Genomic DNA, 20,505 nt, shown 5'->3' on the forward strand with positions numbered 1-20,505 from the left:
TTAACACGCAAACAAATTTTGCTTCTATTTATAAACAACTTGGCTTATGGCGTTTCTCACGCATCAATCATGCTCCACTACTAAATAAAAATCCTATTATGCTTTTACATATAATATATTTAGATGATTTATTCTGTAGATAATTTTGGGTCGAATTATTTTCTTTCAATCATTTTTTCAGTATAATTAATTAAAAGTTCGTGAAAAAAAATGGTGTTGTCAATATTTTGTATAGCATGTCGTAACTCCGTTTGACATATTTTAATATACGTAAATTATTTCATCATATTCACAAAGATACTGATATTTTTTGCCTCTTCACTGTGAAAAAAGGTTAAACTAAATTAATAATTTTTTTTTTTAACATTTTAACATTCTGGCCCATGAAGAGGTACACAAGTTGAAGGTGTTTGGCTTTATGTTTGTGTGACTCGAGATTTGTGACCCAATCAACTAAAAAAAATATTCTTGAGTAATAGATTCCTCTGAAACACGTTATCATCGTAATTATGATTTATAAATTCACGTGTGAATTATTTTATAAATTAGTTTCTAATATATATCATTCAGAAAGGAGGAGATTATTATTCCTTTAATTCCAATTTTATAATTTTTATTAGTAAAATGTTTCATTAACACATGTTGATTTCCTTTCCCTTACTCTTTTCCTTTTCCAATTTGTTTTAGTTCTTCACCTCAAGCTTTGTTTTATTTTTCAAAATCATATTAGAGATAATTGTTGTAACTCGCAATAATTCTTTTTAAGTAATTATTATATCAAACATTAAACTCGTGAATTTAATTTTAATATTAATTGTTGGAATAACATTTATTATTTAGTCAAAATTTATATTTAATATTCATTTTTTTCTATTTGAGGTATAAATGTTCAAATACCACAATTTAGTTGAATTTTTACACACTTTATTTTCCTCTTGAAACAATTGATAGGTGAGGGTGAGCTTTTAAAAGAGCATCTTTGAGTTAAAATGATTGAAACATGAAATCTAAGTAATAAAAATGTTGCAAATTAGTATTTCTAAACTGGGTAAGGATGTTGAAACTCGTAATAAACTTTAGTATTTTTATAAATGTTTTTGAAAATTTTGCATAAAAATTTGATTGCGGTGTATTTTTTCTCAATAAAGATATTCTTGCTCGTATGAAAATGAAACAAAGATTTTTGTTTCTATCTTAGTTGTTTTCTTGCTTGAGTGACAAAATTGTTGTTTGAGTGAGGTTGGATCAATTGGAAATTCTACACTGATTTAAAAAAAAACAAACAAAATACAACATAAATAACATTAATAACTTAATCTAAACCAACACACGTTACTAAACATATAAGGTTTTACATAACTAAAATAAATAATCCATCAAACTATACTTTTTGTCCTCTCCCATAATACTTGTCATTTTAGTTCAAATTTCAAGTTAAGAAAACTATAATTAAATCCACAAATACCTATACAATATTTGATTTTGTAAAATTCAAATCTTTGGGTTATCAATTTATAGTAAAAAGACAATTCTTACTTTGATTTTTACGCCTTCAACAAAGTGTTTTAATATCCATAAAAACAAGAGACTAAAAATTAAAAAGATAAAAGCTTACTCAAAACTAAAATTCAATGAAATCAAAACATCCTGAAATTATCGTCTTCTAATACATGTGCTTAAATTCCTCAAAAAAGAATGTTTTGGAAAGATAAAAATATGATTTTCTTAATGTTATATGTAAATTTTATAATTTTTTAAATTGTAAATAACTAGTATTTAATAGAACATATTTTTTTTTTGTAAATCTCAATATTTTGTTATACAAAATAATAAGGGAAAGAAGAGCTAAATATTCCCAAAGTTTTTTCTTCTACTTTTTATTGAAAGGTAGTTAAAAAGTTATTCGTAAGAAAATATATATGATATATATTATCTTCTTAATTGCTTTCAATTTGGAAAAAAAAATTGCTATCCCAACCTAAGTTTGTTATTTGAGGAAAAAGGCTAACATGTGGGTATTAAAGGAATAATAAAGAAAGAAATATATTTGGGCTTTTCGTTTAACACAACACATGTTAACGGGCTTCTGTAAGTCATCTTTTAGACGGGCTATGCGTAGCTCGGAGTGGATGCATGCTCTTTCTATCTTCACCCCCACACATTTCATTCTGTACACCAAAGACGTGTGAAAAAACTTATTTACCCTTATCTTATTCCTTTTTCTCTTTATTCTTCATTCAATCAACACTCCTATTTCCCATGTCTTTTTTTTTTCTACGCATTTCTTTTACCCCCTTCATCTTCTTATTTTTATTAAAAATATATTTTAGATTATATAATTCAAAATTTTATAAATTTAAAATATTAAATTTATATTTTTAAATTATGCATTTCGAAACATTTATGTATTATGTACTTTGAAACTCAAAATAAAAATCCTAAATTAAAGAATAAAATTGAAATTTTAAAATACAAGAATAAATTATGGAGTTGCTATAATGCATAGATATAATATGTGTATCAAATACGACACATATTCGATACATCGATACATTTATTTTTAAAATAATAAAATATGATACGAGATATATACGTGATATATAAATATTGAAAAGTGCACAATAATTCTTATAAACATAATAAATATGCGATTGTTATTGTGTGAATCTAAATTAAAACTATATGTACTAAAATTGTCAATATAAAAAATATAAATTATTGTCATCATAAAAATATTATTACAAAAAACAACTTTTAAATAATGATTAGTTTTAGTAACAAAAAATATGTTAGAGACTAATTTCCTAATTAAATATATGGTTGTTATTGTGTGAATCTAAATTAAAACTAAATGTACTAAAATTGTCAATATAAAAAATATAAATTATTGTCATCATGAAAGTATCATTACAAAAAACAACTCTTAAATAATGATCAGTTTTAGTAACAAAAATATATGTTAGAAACTAATTTCCTAATTAAAAACCAAGAAAGACAAGTTATTTTAGTAACCAAAACCTCGTAACCAATGTTAATGACCAATCTAGAAACCAAAAACGTCAGTCGTCAAAACCTTTATAGCTAATGTTTGTGACTAATATATAAACCAATTCATAATAGAAACTATTTTAATTATAAATTTAGAAACCAATTATATTTTTTTTAAACTATTTTAGTTGTAAAAAAATTGTATTTTTTAAATTGATACCTATATTGGTTATTATATATTAACTAATTTTAATTTTTTTTGTCTTGTCATTATTCAAATATTTAATTATAGTGTACTACGACTTCATAAATTATATATTTTCACTAATAAGTATCAATAAAGTTTCATAAAGTATGGAACATGGATACATGTCAAACAAATATACACATTAGATATGACTACATGACCCAAATTGAAGTATCGATGCATTGTTAAAATTGCAAAAAGAGAAGATCCTACAGGCATGGGTTTATTTTCACCCATTTTACTCTAAATCGCAGTGTGAGATTTTTAGTAAATTTTAACATATAATAAATTTTATTAAAATATTTAGGATAAAGTGAGAAATCTTCGTTTTGAAAACCATTGTAAACTGGGGAAATAAATTTGTTTACTGAGTACATTCATTTAGATCAAATGACCATATCAACTAACAAAAAAAATATGAATTAGTTGAAATGAAAAACATAATAACAACAAGGAATATTCATATGTTTCACTAGAAAAAAAAATAGAGAAAGTACTAAATAAAATGCTAATCAAATAATTTTTTTTTCTATTTTTAATTAAACAATAATCAACATTTGCTTAGTATAATTTAAATATTTAAAATACATTTTTTTTTAACAAATTTTTTAAAGTGAGCCAAGATGTTTGATACTTGCAGTGACATACATAATTTATTTTTATTCATTGTCTACTCTATTTATCTTTCATTTTTTTTATTAGTTTTATCTTTTCACTTCAATCAAAATGTTCAAATTATTTTCTTTACACTGGTTGTTCTTTTGACAAATGATTACTATGTACGATTTTTCTTGTATCAATGCATTATTAGTAATTCATCATTTCATTAGAGTAGTCTAATTTTTCCACTAGGACAAATGTCAATGAACAATGATGCCAAATGGGAAGGATTAAATCGAAATAAATAATAATAATTTTCGCATTATGTGATGATAAATAATTTAAAAGTATAATTAGTGACAATATTATTAGAATGAAAGGATATAATTTGCATATATATATTTGTTATTTATTACTGGAACCCACATATAAATTATAAAGATAAATATATGATCGAAAAAAATATTTTTTTAGTATTTTTTATATTTATAAAATAATCAAAAAATTATATATAAACTATATTTGTTTTGAATATTTTTTAAAATTAAATTTAAATATAATTTAATAATAAAAAACAATTTATTTTATAAATTTATTCATACATTTCCTTATATGTTATACTTTGACTATTTATTAATATGTATATAACTTTTCATTTCTTAGATATTCTGAACATAAACTTTGTATAATATAAGTGATGAATAAATTAATAATGATTGACTTAAAAAAAATAAGATATAAATTTTAGAAACATAGTTAAGTTTTTAAAAAACTTAATTTAATTTAATTTCCTAAAACCTGGTTATGAAATATAAATGACTTCCAATTTATATTATTTAAAATTACCAACAGCCCAAAAGGCACATTAATACTATATACCCTTACACATAAATTATAATACTTTATTTCAAATCATATAACAAACCGATTATTATAAAAAGAGCAAAATTTTAATATATACTTCACAAAGATGTGGTGACTCAGTCTACTGTCAAATAAAAACAAAAGCAAAAACGACGATGTGTAAGCAAGAGTTACCACCGATAGAATTGTAAGCAAGGGAACAAAGATATTAATAATACTAATACTAGGGACATTAACATTTAATGTGCAATATTCAAAAAATGTTATTAATAATTTTAAAATTTAAAATAAAAAATAGTCTAATTGGATATTAACATTAATTCTTTTTAATAAACACACAGGACAAGTAGTTAATTAATAAACATTAAACATCAATTTAATTACTTTTTATAATAAAACCCAATTAACTAAGTTATCAGTATAATACTTAATTACTTCAAATCAAATAAAACCATTCTTGCAGTAAAATTGCTCTCTTATTTATAACAAAAAGTAAAACATCAATATTTGACTATTTATTTTGTTTTGAATAAATATTTTGTATTTTTTTAAAATTATAGACAGATAGCATTTTAAGGAAGAAAAAAAATACATGTTATAATTTTCTTTTGTATTGTCTTTTTTGTTTATTATTTGTTTTATATGATGGTAATAGGTTAAAGAGAGAGCGTAAACACGAGTTATTAGTTTATAAATTTAGCTTGACTTTCTGTTGGGTTTCTACTAAAATACTCAAATAATGGAACCTACATTATGATTTATATATAAGTGTCACATGCAAAAATGAGTGAATTTTAATTATTGGATATTAAAAAAAATATTATAAAGTTTAAACAAATTAAATATAAGTTAAGTTTTGTACTGGGTAATTGGATCTGATTAAAATTCAATAATACAGGTGATCGCAGTTCCATAATAATGTAAACTTGATTTGTCATTATTTAGGTTAATAAATGTAAAGATTAGGTTTGTATTAATTTAAACTATGTGAGAAGTAGGAAGATTTACATAACTACGAGATGAATATCAAGAACTTGAAATGAATATTTGGTAGTTATTGTGAATTTTTAATTTTTTTTATATTGGTTTATATACAATTTTCAAATGCATATTATAAGTATAATTATTGAAACTGTGTTGAAATTATATTACAGATTTTTTTCTCAAAAATTAAATATGAATTTCCTGTTACATCAATTAAAATATTAACAATACAATTTTAAAAAAAGGATAGATCAATTTTATATTAAATTTTAGAAAATTCAAGACATAAGTAATAAGATATTATTGTATGCATTAAAACTTATATCTAAATATTATTTTTATATTTAACTTAACCATTTCCATATATTTAAATATTAAAAACTTATAAAACAACATTATGTTTTTTGTTTCTAACGTCATAACATATAATATTACGTTTTAAAATTATTTTTTTGCGTGTTACAATTTTATAAAATCTAGTTTTATCATGGTCAAACTATTTGAATCCTAAAATCAGTATCTTAAGTAGTTCAGTGAGAAGGTAAGAGTATTAAAATAGTTCCTACTTATTCATGCAATAAAAAAAGCAGAGTTTTGAAAGCACTGGAAGAAGATCACCATTTAATTCATTGTTTTTTCTGAGTGAGAGTCAGATCTTCTAGAACCCCAATTTAATAAAAAGTTTGAACTGTTTTCAAGAAAATAAAAAAGTTTTTTTAATACGCTTTTTATTTAAAATAAATTAAAAAATTATAGAAGAAAACTAGTTTATGTGTATAAGTTGATTCCTTTTACTTTATGACTCTTTTCAAAAAAATATTATGATTTTTTTTTTGTCTAAATAGACTTTCAGTTAGTTATAGTTTGATTAAGTTACGTGCTCTTTAAATATGCCACTGAGTTTTTTTTCTCTTTGGATGAATATTATTTTATTAAAAAATAACTAAAAATTTCAACATTTAATTATAGATCACCAGATTCTTTGCCACCAACATTAGTTAACATGAATAACAATGATATGGTTTTCTTAACACAGTAATATAGGTTTTAAATTCTTTCTTTAACTAAATTGGGAAAGAAATACTAAGCACATGTCATGTGTGCTATGATGAATTGGAGAATCTTACTATTTTCTTTTCCATTTACAAACTATCTTAATCTAATTAAGAAAATGATTTATTTTATGCAACTGTATTTTTTTTCACTTATTTAGATGAATAAAAAAATTAAGTAAATTATATAATTTTTTTTTTAAATAATGATTCTTATACTATGTTAAAAGTAGACTTTAAATCTAAATTCCACAAAATTAATTTGTACAATAAAATTATTTATGACATTACATATATTTTTGCTATAAAAATGAATTATTTTGAAAAAAAAAAGTAAAGTTGTGACATATAACGAACGAATATCATTTTATAAAAATAGGAAAATGGGATATATTTTTTTTGTTTTCATTGATTTATTTTTATTTGTAAAAAATAGAATATTTGTGTTCTAATGAAATTTGGCTGAATAAGTTTTTGTAATGTGGTTCCCAGCTGGATTTCCACAGTGACTGTCTCAATCCACTTTTATTGATATGGCGCTGCTACGACGTCTAAATTTCACATGTAATATTCTGATTGATTATCAAATATATTTTTGTTTTTCTATATTTGGTCTCATTATTTTCAATATTTTTTATTTCATTTTTAAAAAATAGTTAATATAAATTTTTAGTTAAAAGTAAGATAGTGGTATTATTGTATATGTTATTTGAGTCAAATTGAAAATCTTAAAAAAGTAAAATAAAATTAAAACAATTATTATTGTAACAAAAAATAAAAAGTTATTAAACTGATATAGAACCACAAACAGATGTTTTTCTTTTTCATACATACACCATGACAATTATACAAAAGAAAAAGATAAAGACACCAAATTTATTTTGGCTTGTTGGTTGATTTGAAATAAAAAAAAAAGTTTCAATTTTGTTTCGACAGCTTTTTGTTCTATAAATTGGGTTGGTTCAAGTGTAGAGACTCCCCTTCCACTTTCTTCCTTCTTTCTCATAGCTAACTTTTAAGATATTTTGGCCACTCTGCATCTTTGCACCACCCTTTTTGTTAATTCTTTCTTTACGATCTTCTCAATCATTCTGCAAAAATTGATCTTCCATGTTGTGAAAACTCCGCTTTGAAGAAGGCTCTTAAATGCCCAACATCTTGTTCTTGATGTTTGAGATTGATGTATTCAATTCTGAGTGAAATCTTCTTTTCCGGGTGTATGATCAATTCCACTGTGAGACGCAGGACCCATTTAGTTCAATCCTTCTCCGTTGCCTTCCTCTACTGGCTCTACTACGTTTCATGATTTCTACCCAAAACCAACCTTTCTATTTATAGTTTCTATATTACTACAGCTAGCTACTACTATTTTTCATCAGCGTTTTTCTTTTCGTGTTTTTTAAGCGTCTGGGTCCTGGGTCCTGCGTCCTCCAATCCAAGGTTCGATTTTTCTTGTGTGTTTACTTTTTGATTCAGTTCATATGGCTTCGTCGAGTGGAACATCTTCAGGGTCGTCTCTGCTTCAGAATTCGGGTTCAGAGGAGGACCTGCAGGCGGTGATGGATGAGAGGAAGAGGAAGAGAATGATATCGAACCGCGAATCGGCGAGGCGATCCCGAATGAGGAAGCAGAAGCACTTGGATGATCTGGCATCACTGGTGACTCAGCTGAGGAGCGAGAATCACCAGATTCTGACATCGGTGAACCTCACCACCCAGAAGTACTTGGCGGTGGAGGCTGAGAACTCGGTGCTGAGAGCACAGGTGAGCGAGTTGAGCCACCGGTTAGAGTCTCTGAACGAGATCAACCACTTCTTGAACTCCACCAATGGTGTCTTTGGGCCTCCGGGCCCGTCACCAACCTCCTTCTTTGAGCCCGAGGGTAGCTCCACCTTCTTCAACAACAACCCTTTCAACATGGCATATCTCAGCCAACCGATCATGGCTTCTGCAGATATGTTGCAGTACTGATTGTGATGATGAGATGGGTTTGTTTGTGTTTAGGTTCGTGTTTGGTAGGGAGATTGTAATCGGTGGTGGCAGAGACAGTGACAGCGACAAGGAATAATGATGAATGTGTATCATATGTTAAAGTAGGTAAGCTTGTTGGTGCTGCTTCTGTGATTGGGCCCTGTGCTCTTCTCATATCAGATCTCCCTATTATTGCTGCAACTGTACTTCCCTGTGTCACACTTGTAGTGTTTATTGTAATATCACCAAATCATATAACATTGTGTTTTTATCTCATTCACTGTTTTCCATTTCACTTTAACTTTTCTCCACTGTTCTTTATGCAATCGCCTTTCACTACCTTAATCAAGAGTTTAGATTTTGTACAGCAAAAAAAGAAATGAGGTTTAAAAAAATTATACTGAAAAAGACTCGTCAATCATGTTTATGACAGAAGTTATCAGATGATAAATATCTGGGTAGTTTACATTCATGACATAACAGAAAAAGTGTAAAAACATTATAACGATACTCAATAGAAAATTACTGTTATTAACATGATTTTTTTTTTTCTTTACAATTTATGTATAGTAAAAGTTTGGTTAAGTGAGACACTAAATATGGATTACTATTCAACGATTACTGAAATGAAAGGAAAAATGTTTACATTACATTACATCGACCTGCAATAAAAAATTCAGCTTTCTCAATAGTAACAGTATTGTCGATCCCTCTCTTTAAATGTTCCATATTTTACTTTCTGTGGTGCCCCATTTGCTCGAATGCTCTGTATCATTCATTATTGTATACTAAAGTCCATGTTTTTGTTTATTTGTTGCATTGTTTTTACCTTTTCCTTCTGTGGTGCCCCTTTTACTCAAATACTGTGTTTTACCAATTTATTATTGTATATCCTGAGCTAGTGCTTTAGACTAAACCGGAGGTGGTATACAATTTTGATACTTGCACTTCAATCATAGTTTAGTGGACAAAGTTGAATTGTTTAGTATATAGTAATTAATGTTTGAACTTTGACATGATGTACGCACTCTTTCAGCCAGTGGGTCCAGGCTCAAGTTTTACTTCTCTATACTGTCATATTCTTTTCTGAGTTACTTACTTACTACTAAACCCGTTTACTTTTTGATCCCACAGATTTAGGAGTTAGGTTCATTGAGCTTTCATAATTCACATGGTTCACCGATTTTTCTTTGATGCAAGTTTTTGGTGGTTAGGTGATAGACTTGTAATAGACAAATACTAGCAGTATATATAGTAAGAACTAAAAGCTAAATATGTTATTACCAAGAAAGGGGTTAAGATTCCAAGATATTATTATACTTGGTAGAAATATATTCGGTTTGTCTATGGAGGCCTCATGAAGTACCCAGAGATTCGCATATCTTAACTGAAGGAAAAGTCCAAAACTGACCAACAAAAGAAAGTGACAACTGAAGAAGAGAGTTGCCTGTGGCACCCCCATCTTCTGATCTTCTCATAATAGTTTTTCAGCTCAGAAGAAATTTCTTGAAATGATGAACTCTGACGTATATATATATATATATATATATATATATCCAGTGTCTGTGATATGTCTAACTAAAATTACGAGTCATTATATTTTAAGCCACTCTCATATAGCTACCAAGCAACATAATTTTGTGTTGAATGGTACCAGGAAAGGTAAATATGCAGTAAAATATGAGCTTAGCAAGAGGGTTATACTTGCACTGATAACTAAGAAATTGAAAGCAAAGGGTACTACACAACTTTGAGTTAAAGCTGCCACGCCAAGTTCTTGGAAAGTTATAAAGATTAAAGGTACATGATTTAGTAATAAGAGCAAATATGAGTGCGGTCTTATTGTGTGCCAGGGAACAGGTTTCACGTGCTAGGACCAAGGTTTTCAGACCAAGTATCTCTAGACATGGTACTGAAATCTCAGAACTGAAAGTCATGGTTTGCATATGCTGTGTTATGTTCTATAACCTTTACCTGAACCTAAATTTTACTTAATAGCAAGTGACACCAAAACATGTGGTTTGGTCACGTGAAATTTACTAAATTTCGGTATAAAGTATGGTTTAGAAGATAGATTAGTATATATCACACGTTTATACTAATGAAGACACATTAGGAACCTTACTATACACTATTCTGGTGAAAAAATGGACCAGGAATCTCTCAGCAAAACATAGAGAAGTTAATTACTAAGTTGAAATGCTCTTATTGGTGTGAAGAACGGTAATAACTTAATGGTTTGATTGATAGCTTTATACCTAATTTTGCTGAATTTATTGTATGTTTCTGTTCCAAAAGAGAAAAAGAGGATGCAGAGTTTCTTGCAATAGCAAAGGCTGCTTGCTCCTTGATATTGGAGTTAATGCCTCAAAAAGTTAAAGTAAGCGCGCTTACTTGTACTTACAAAGTTGATTTATTTAAAATAGTATATTAGCTTGTTTTTTTACTTTACTCTTCAACATTTGTTATGGCCAAACTTTCTAACAAATGAATAGTTTTCTTCTTTTTTTACCTTCATTCGTAAAATATCACCTTTTCTTTACTTAAACACAAGTCCATTTGTTTTGTTCTTTTTTTCTTTTCCCTACTCTTACTAGCATTCACACGCTTGAAAACAAACATCAACTTAAAAATAGTTTTTTCCTCTTTCTCAATCACTACACATGTTTTGTCTTTGCATGGTACATCTTCTCCCGGCCTTTCAATGCTTCGGTCACACCCCAAATATATATTAAAAATACAAAAAATGTCACGAATACTCACGCAACTATGATTCCCTTTAAATAATGTTGGTTTAAAGCATTAATATGACTTACATTAACGACATTTGCAACTCTCAACTTCAACCAAAAACATTAGACAAATGCATAGCACCATCATGTCTCATTGGATTAGTTTTCTGCAAATGCAAAAAAAATAAAATGTTCTGGTACACTTAATATGTCTCATATCGCTTAGGAGTCGAGATTAACCACATTTTAAATACTCTTATCTCCTTTTATCCTCCAAAATATCTTCTAAAGACAAAACTCTAACAGAACTCCACGATACTCCAAAACCCAACTTGGGTCGGATTGGAACAAGAAGCTTTTTCTTTCCTTTTAAGGAGACTTGAATCAAGATTATTACATCTTGGAAGCAAGTTAAGAATTAACTTCCAAGGTATCAACATATTTATCACTTCGCCTTCTGTTTGTCACAGTTCAATATAATATTATTCACACGAGGTAAATGAGTTAAGTGGTGGAGGCTAAAAGCATATGCGAAGGAGGTACTTCCAGGAAGCAACGTTGGACTGTCTAGAATACATTGTCGGAGAAAACCATGAGATCTGATTCAATGATTCACTAATCCATGTGTGATTTCATTGTAATGTTTGGTAGCCTTAGATTGAGTAACATGTAAGGCTTTGACTCAGCCGCAAAAATCAAACCCAGCACAGCACATACGTTGTGCTCGTTGCTGAAACTAAAAAGTTTGTTAATTTCATCACTCATTTATCCAAAATAGTGTAAAGGAGAAATTCCACTTAATTAATCTGTCAAAGTAAAAAACTTTTAAATAGATATTTGAGTTGGGGTTCAACTCAAGGATACAGGAATATAATCTCTGCCTCTTCTTTTTCAACGCCAAAATCTACAAAGTTCAGAAGTTACAACTAGTTCAATGGCTACAGCTGAATTCGCATATATTTCTCTGCACAGAACAAGATTTCAATTGGAGGGTTCACAGTTAACAGCATATTCGGGAGAATAATCTCTGATTGTTACGAAAAGGACCTTTGTTAGGTCGGAGATACAACACTAATTAGACCCGAACTCAATCACATAAGATATTGATACCACTTTCAACCCAAGATTTCAAAACTATAAATTTATGGATCTTTGTTCTTATATAGTGTTCTATTTTTTCATTTTTAACCAATGTGAACTTAGACTTTAATTAAATTCTTACTGGTTTTCTGTTGGTAACATATCATGTCTACGTGAGTTCAATTGATAAAAGAGATAGAACAAAATAAAGAATGTTATCATGTTTCGCTGTTTTGAAATAAGATAAAATAAAATACAACCTTGATCAAATAAATTATATATTAATTCTACATCATCTTCTTCTTTTTTATCCCATTTTCGTCGAATTAAATGGTATACGGAATCAACTTTTTTAAGTCTCATAAAAATATTTAAACTGATAACTTTATTAACTTCAAATCACTGTGTCCGATCCTTTAATTTATGCTGTTTACCATGAGAATAAAAGCCTATGCTTTATTTCTCATCAGGCTTATTCTGTAGCTACATATTCTTTTTTCTTTCCATGATTATGAGAACTTTGAGCCTTCCCTTAACTTGGTTGTGAACAAATGAAGAAAAACTAATTGGCAGCTTACAAAAGAATACGGAATAAGAAGGACGGTTTAGTGGTCACTGAAATGAAAGCGAAAATTTTATATATTTTAGTGATGCTCTGCACTCTGCACTGCCTTTTGTGTGTGTGAAAGCAAGATTGGTGTAAGGACCAAAATTCTTAAACAGTAATTTTTTTAATCACACCATAAAGCTTCTCTTCTGCTACTTGCATTTTGAGGTAACACCACCAAAATAGTGGATTTTCTTTTTCAAAATTATTAAAATAGTGTATTTTTTTTTAAAAATCATAAAAACGAATAAATTGTGTTAATTTAACATGACTTAGTTTCTCTTCTGCTACTTACATTTGGAGGTAACACCACCAAAATATTGCATTTTTTTTTCAAAATTACTAAAATAGTGTAAGTTTAAAAAAATTATAGACTATTTATATTGTAATTTTCTTAAAACTTACATCATTTAAGTAATTTTGAAATAAAACTACACTATTTTGATGCTTTTGCCCGCGTTTGAAACCAATATCAGAAAAAAAAAATAGAGAAAAACAATACAAATTGTACATTTTTAATTCTGGCCATGCATTCCTTTAGAAGCATGAACTTGTGATGGAATGTGGAGAAAAAATGATTGGTATTTATATTTGTTTTTTAGTTGAAATAGAACTCATAAAGGTTCCCACACCTGAAATACTTGGCTTAGGTGCAAGAAAGATATAGATGAGTCCTGAATCAGTTCCATTATTTGCTTTATGACAAATAAGTTAAGGAAGGAGACATCAATAGCAAGGTTTTCATTCGATTCTGTTCTCCTTGAGCAATAGAAACCACAAATAGGAGACTAAATTTGAGGACACAAATTATGAAAGTGTGTGTACTTTGATGTTTTCGTTTATAATTTGATGTCTTGGAGAGAAAGGGTGGCATTATTGAATTTGGATTTTCTGGTGGATTATTTTGTTGTTCTTCTACTGTGTCTTCATAATACACTGATTACCACTCATTTTGACGTTTTAAAATATATTAAAAAGATATTTAAAATACCAATACAGTGTATTTTTAATGCTTAGCAGAGGATAATACAAAAAAAATCAATAAAAAATCTGAACTCAACACTATTATTATATTTTATGCACACAGCCCCCACACATTTAGAAAGAGGGGACAAGGATGATGAAAACTCCCATGATGCATTCTTTTGGGATCTGAGTACATTTTTTTATAAGGAAAGAGGCAAGCATGTGGCCAGCCATGCTATTCAATGGTTCACATGACTTGGTGAAAAAGTTGTCCTAATACTCAATATATTTAGTGCATGCTTCATTTTTAAATTGGGATCTAATTTTAGTAGGTTATGGTGAGGTCATTTAGCCAGAATGCTCTAGAATGTGAGAAATGCAGTATCAAGAAAAACTACAACTAGTGTTGTTTAGATAAGTCAAAAATAAGTGAAGAGTTTATTTTATAAGTAATGGTTTACACCTCTCTCAAAGTTTCCTCCAACGTAGGGCTTAACTTTAGAGGACCAAATACGCAGTGCTTCCCCTTTGAGAGGGTCCATTCCATTTTTCTTTCACGTTTGGAGTTAGAATAAAAAGCATTCTCAATAAAGTTATATACCAGCTTTTGACCCAAAATAAAAGTTAGATCTTGCTATGGGTGTGCACAAGAGCACAACCAATAGATAATGAGTTAAGATTCTCTAGTAATTTTTTTCTATATGGTTCTCTACTATGTTTTTGAAATATACTTATAAACACTTGTATAAATATTTGTAAGAAGTGAATTAAAATTTCATTATTCTATCTTAAAACATCAATATGAATGTTTATTAGTGTATTTTGAAGATGCAATAAAAGATCGACAAAAAAAAATATAATGGAGAATCAAATATTATTATTGGTAAGAGAAATTTTTGCCGATGTTTAAACTCCTTAATAACTTAAAATTTCATACAAATTAGTCAAACTTATACTATTTGGTTGATCTAATAAATCTACTACCTTTGGATTGATCCTTTGATTAGCATTTTGTCTGTAAAATTGCCATTTAATCCGAGATTGGTTCATGTATTGATTTCAACCGGTTATTGTCTGTATACCCAGTTAGACACTAGATCTAGGTTAGAAATCTTCAACTGTTGACTACAGTTAGAAAAAAAAAGGATTTCTCAGCATTAACAATTCCCTGAGTAACGTTTTCGGACAAAGATCTAAGCATTTATTTTCTCCGGCGAAATAGGAAGTGTAAGGTACCAACTAAACACATGTTGACCCTCGTAATAATTAGGGATATCAAAAATATCTGTGCCCGCGGATATTCGTGACGGATAGTTACTACTCGCGGATAACGGATAGCGGGTATTTTAATACCCGCTTATAAACGGATTAGATACGGATATCATACTATCCGTACCCGTTACCCGAAAAATATTAAAATTAAAATTTAATTTATATTTTTTTAAGTTAAATTTAATTAAAATTAAAATTAATAGTATGTTTTATTATGTCAAATATAATTATAATTATAATTAAAATTAAATTAAATTTATATTTTATTTTTATAATTTTATATTAAAAAATTTATAAAATATTTTTTTTTTGAATATTTGCGGGTATTGGGTATCCACGGGTACCAGTGGCGGAACTTGACCAAAAATTGTAGGGGTGCCAAATTATATTTGTTATATATAATTTTTTTAATTATAAAATAATAATTTCTTTTAATTAAAAAAAATTAATTTTTTTACATAATTTTTTTTATTCAAAATAAGCATTCATGACAGTAGAATCTAAACAATATAACAATAATATATATGAAAGAGTAACATAAAGTTTATCATCAACAATAATATAAAACAAAAGTTACCTTTATTCAGAGTGCTCCTTTACGCTCTTTAATATAAAACAAAAGTTCCATTATTAACTTTCCTCCAATTTTTAAAACCTATAAAATAACATTCAAAAAGTTAAAACATGTTGATGACAATAAACTTATTGCCAATTAGAATTCAATGAAAATAAACTCAATTACCTGTAACAATGAAAACATCTGAGCCAGGTCGTCCGCTTGATTTTTTACTAAAAAGATAGCACGATAAGCAATATGCAGCATCTTTTAATGGCGAATACTCTAACCATGAAGGAAATAAGCTAAACCATGTGTACTGAAATCTTCTTGGATGATCATCTTTACCAGAAAATGGATAATTTTCTAGACGCATTTGATATGGACCCCATTTTAGATAAGCCCTTCGTACCTCATCAATTTGATTTGGTGGGTATTGCCAAATTTGAAGACGCTTTCCCGGATCACGTTCTAAAGTATTTTCAAATTCATTATGTGTAACTTTGGGAACCTTAGAGAGTTGTTTTTCATTTTCTTCAATATTTGGATTCTCATAAAGTTTCTCAATTTTAGATGACGTAGATGCATTTTTTTCATCTTCATCACTAGCCTTCCTCTTGAAAAAAGAATCAATTCTTTTACTCTTTATCATAATTTTTCTAATATAAATTTTTCACCTCTCACCTATTTACAAAAAGATAAAATTATGAATACCCAAAATTAAATCTTAAAAGCAAGACTCAATATTTTAAGAAAACTAATAACTTCTAAATGATTAGCTTTCCTTACCTTAGAGTAGATTTCTAATCTTGTTCTTCCCTTACACAACTTCAAAGCTTAAAATAGCTCTATCTACACAAAGAAGAGTTTGATCAATAATTAAAGTATGATTTTATGATCTCTAACAGATAGATATATGCCTAGAGCGTAGAAAAGCCACATACAAGAGGGAAACATATTGCTTCAAAAATAAAAAGGAAAAGATGAACTTACTCAAAAGAAGAAATTGTTGGGTCCAAAATGTTCTTTAACTCTTCAATTTTGCCGTAGTGCAATTTGATTTTGAAAATAATAAGGAATTGATGGTAAAAATTGAGATGGAAATAAGAGGGGAGAAAGAGTTGGAGGCACGGAAGAGAGAAACCAAATAGAAAAGTATAAGAAATTATAATAGAGAACAAAACGTGATTTTTAAATTTTAAAATAGATTTTTCAAACTAAATTAATATAAATAAGGTAATAATATATAAATAAAGTAATAATATATAAATAAAGTAGTAATATATAAATATATTTTTTAAATATATAGAAAATAAAATAAAATAAAAATAATTAATATAAATAGAATAATATTTTTTAAATAATATTTTTTAAATATATAGAAAAAAAATGAAACCAAAAACGGTTGGGGGAGCCGTGGCTGCCCCTGTCCCTTAATAGTTCCGTCCCTGACGGGTACCCGCAAGTTTTAAGAATATCCGCAAGTATTTTTTAAGCAGATACCCGGCGAGTAAACAGGCGGGTAGCAGACGGATTTTTTTTTGGCAGGTCGGGTTGTAGGTAGACACTATCCGTGTCTGATCCGACCCGTTGTCATACCTAGCAATAACTGTTGATAAATAGAGAAAGAGAGAAAAACAGAGATAAATAATGTTATAAAAAAATTTGTAGAACTAACAGTCAATTTTCAAAAATTTTATAAATAATTATATTTTAAAAGATAAAAAAGAAAAATTCTCTTTATATATTGTTATATATATATATTATTATAGATATATATTTCTACTTTTAACTTCTATGTATTCTATTTTGTTTCTTTAGGTCACTTCAATCTTCCTCTTAAATGATACGAAGAGTATTTTTATTATCTCAAATCGCTTGAGATATACATTTAAAAATTATTTTGATATTTAAGTCCGTAAGTATTTGAGTACAAAAATATTAAATACTATTATAAATTAGTTTTATGGAATTGAATTACACTTAAAATCTATTTTTTGTAACAACTGACTAAACTGTGTTCGGTTTCATTTAAATTAGTTAATTATGTTAATACCTATCGATCGCTCATCTTCCTGATCGACGGTTCATACTGTATAATTTTTTTTTAATTGGTTATTGTTGTCTTTCCAATTTTTATCTCACTTAAACGACGAAAATGGCAGAATATTACATATTTCCATTTCTGAAATGTTAAATATCTTGAAAGAATTCACGCAACAAAAGATACAGTTAGAAAGTTAAGACATTATAATGCATCCTTTGGTATTTTATTTGATAAAACAATTCGAAGTTCTTCAGAACACCCCTAACTGTCAAACTCTGGATTTTTTTTTTCTGGGTGAATAACGCTGACTAAAATAAGTTCATGAAACTTGAATATAATTCATATTGCATTTCTATTTTGCGAAAACAAATTAATGCATTTAGATACGTAATAAAAAGAAGGAAACATCTGTAGCAGCTACATAAATTCTGGGTTCAATCATTAACTTTAAAACCAATCATGAGAATGGAGAAAGGTTGGATATGCAACTGACAAGATATTAAGTTCAAACTTATGTGACGCCATACACCAAACCAATATATTATAAAACATTTTCAATCCAAACAATGTAACATTTACATAAACTAAAAACAAAAAAACAAAAAAGGGGTCCTAATAGAACACGTTGGTATTCTAATTCTTATCTTATGATATAAGAAGATACATATTATACATGGCTCAGCAGATTATAAATGAGTGATGTTTTGATTCACTCTTATCTAGATAAGTATGGTATGGGAAAGCCAATAAAAAAGTTTAACTTGAAAACAATAGTCTTGATACTGAGAAACCTTTTAATGATTTGACATTAGATTGAAGTGCAAACTCAATTATTACCTTAAATCCATTATTACTAATACTTTTAACTAAACAAATTAAAGAGTTTAATACACAATATTACATATCTTCACGTTTGAAAAACACTTAACCTTCCTGAATCAAGCCTGCGTTCATTTCTACAGCAAGTTAAAACCGCGGGCACAGTCGTATTCTTAATACTGGGTTTTTTTTAGAGAGAATCACCGGTTCAACTTATATAAAAGATTAATATTATTTTTAATAAAAAAAATTTAAGATAATGATTTTTTTATATAGTATTTAATATTTTATTTTAACGAGACTTAGATTAATACTTGAATTTTTAATCTTTAACTGTCGGTGAATGATGAAGGTCGAGAAAACGACGTCTCTGTGAGGCATTGTATCAAATAAATAATTAAACCTTGAAATTAATTATAAATTTCTTCCATTAATCTCCGCGTTTTGTCACAATTCATTTCAAAGAAGTTAACTTCATTTTTTTCAATGTCTCCCATTCAAAATTTGTTTTTTTTATAAATTGATATATAATTTAATTATGGTTTAATCCAATCAATACTAATAATTAGTCCACTGTGTGTGAGTTTCTATTTTTTTTCTATGTTAAATTACTATTTTTAACCTATTTTGACACTAGAATTGTGATTTTACCCGAATCCTCATGTCAAAGTGTATATATTTCATCATCTAAGAATGTGAAGAGAAACAAGAGAATGATATTAACTATGTAAAATACAGATATAGCAGTTATTGTGAAGAGATTGAAAGTAGTGGATGATGGTATTTTATTGGTGTGAATGAAAGCATTATAGGTGAGGTGTTATCATGGAGATAGAATCAGCGAGCGAGGATCATCGCAGAATTTGCATTTGCAGTACTTGAAAAAGAAACATTGGCCTGAGATTGCATTGTCTGAGATCTGGCAATGATGGTTGCAAATGGAAGAATGGAAGCATTTTCCATGGGGCCAGCTTCTACTGTTGCGCCAACAACTGCCTCTCCCTTCAGTCACTTCCGAAGCTGCGAACACACACACACGCACACAAATAATCTATCAATTTCATCAAATCAAGATTATCTAGGGTTTAGGGTTTAACAGGACTTGCCTGAGGCTACAAGAACAACCACCGCAAAACAAACTGCAAATACTTGAATACGCTTAAGAAACCCTTCCATGGCGGTTGCTTCTTCACTTTTGGTGTTATTGATTTGTTGAGTGAGTGATAGATGAGATGAGGATGTAATATATAACTCTCGGGATCAATGCTCTGATGATTCATGCTTCGGTGGTGATATCACGGTTAGGTTAGCTTCACAAATAACATGCACAATCCATGAATCATCAGAACGAAGATATCAGTTTACATCACCAGATATTAACCCTTTAATACTCTATAATACTTTTAAATCAAGAATAGTTTTGAGTCTGAAAATAATATATTCAAATCAAGTGTAATGTTTAATTTTCCATCTAAATTATTATTAGAGTTTTTTCTCTACTAATCCCAAGACAGCGTGATCGAATTTTGTGTACGGTCTTATAATATTTGAAATATGTACAATGATAAATAATCACAATGAAGAGACATTCTGTGATTAAAAATTTTAATGTGACGGTTTTTTTCAACTATAATATAGTCTTGATTTAAATTTAATTATTATTTCAGAGATAATAAAATTATATTTGAATGTTAACAAAAGAGAGATATAGTATGTTTATA

At 28.1% G+C, this 20,505-nt stretch overlaps 1 pseudogene across 1 annotated transcript; it reads left to right on the top strand.

The window, feature by feature from the left end:
* Positions 1-7,697: 7,697 nt before the first annotated feature.
* LOC114164196 (bZIP transcription factor 44 pseudogene) lies at positions 7,698-8,981 on the top strand (annotated as a pseudogene). The gene has a single exon (XR_014984626.1). The product of XR_014984626.1 is annotated as a bZIP transcription factor 44 pseudogene (transcript).
* Positions 8,982-20,505: the final 11,524 nt, after the last annotated feature.

This window comes from Vigna unguiculata, chromosome 9 (genome assembly GCF_037176805.1).
Source record: "Vigna unguiculata cultivar grain cowpea cultivar isolate G323 ecotype 2 chromosome 9, ASM3717680v1, whole genome shotgun sequence".
NCBI classification, from domain to species: domain Eukaryota; kingdom Viridiplantae; phylum Streptophyta; class Magnoliopsida; order Fabales; family Fabaceae; genus Vigna; species Vigna unguiculata.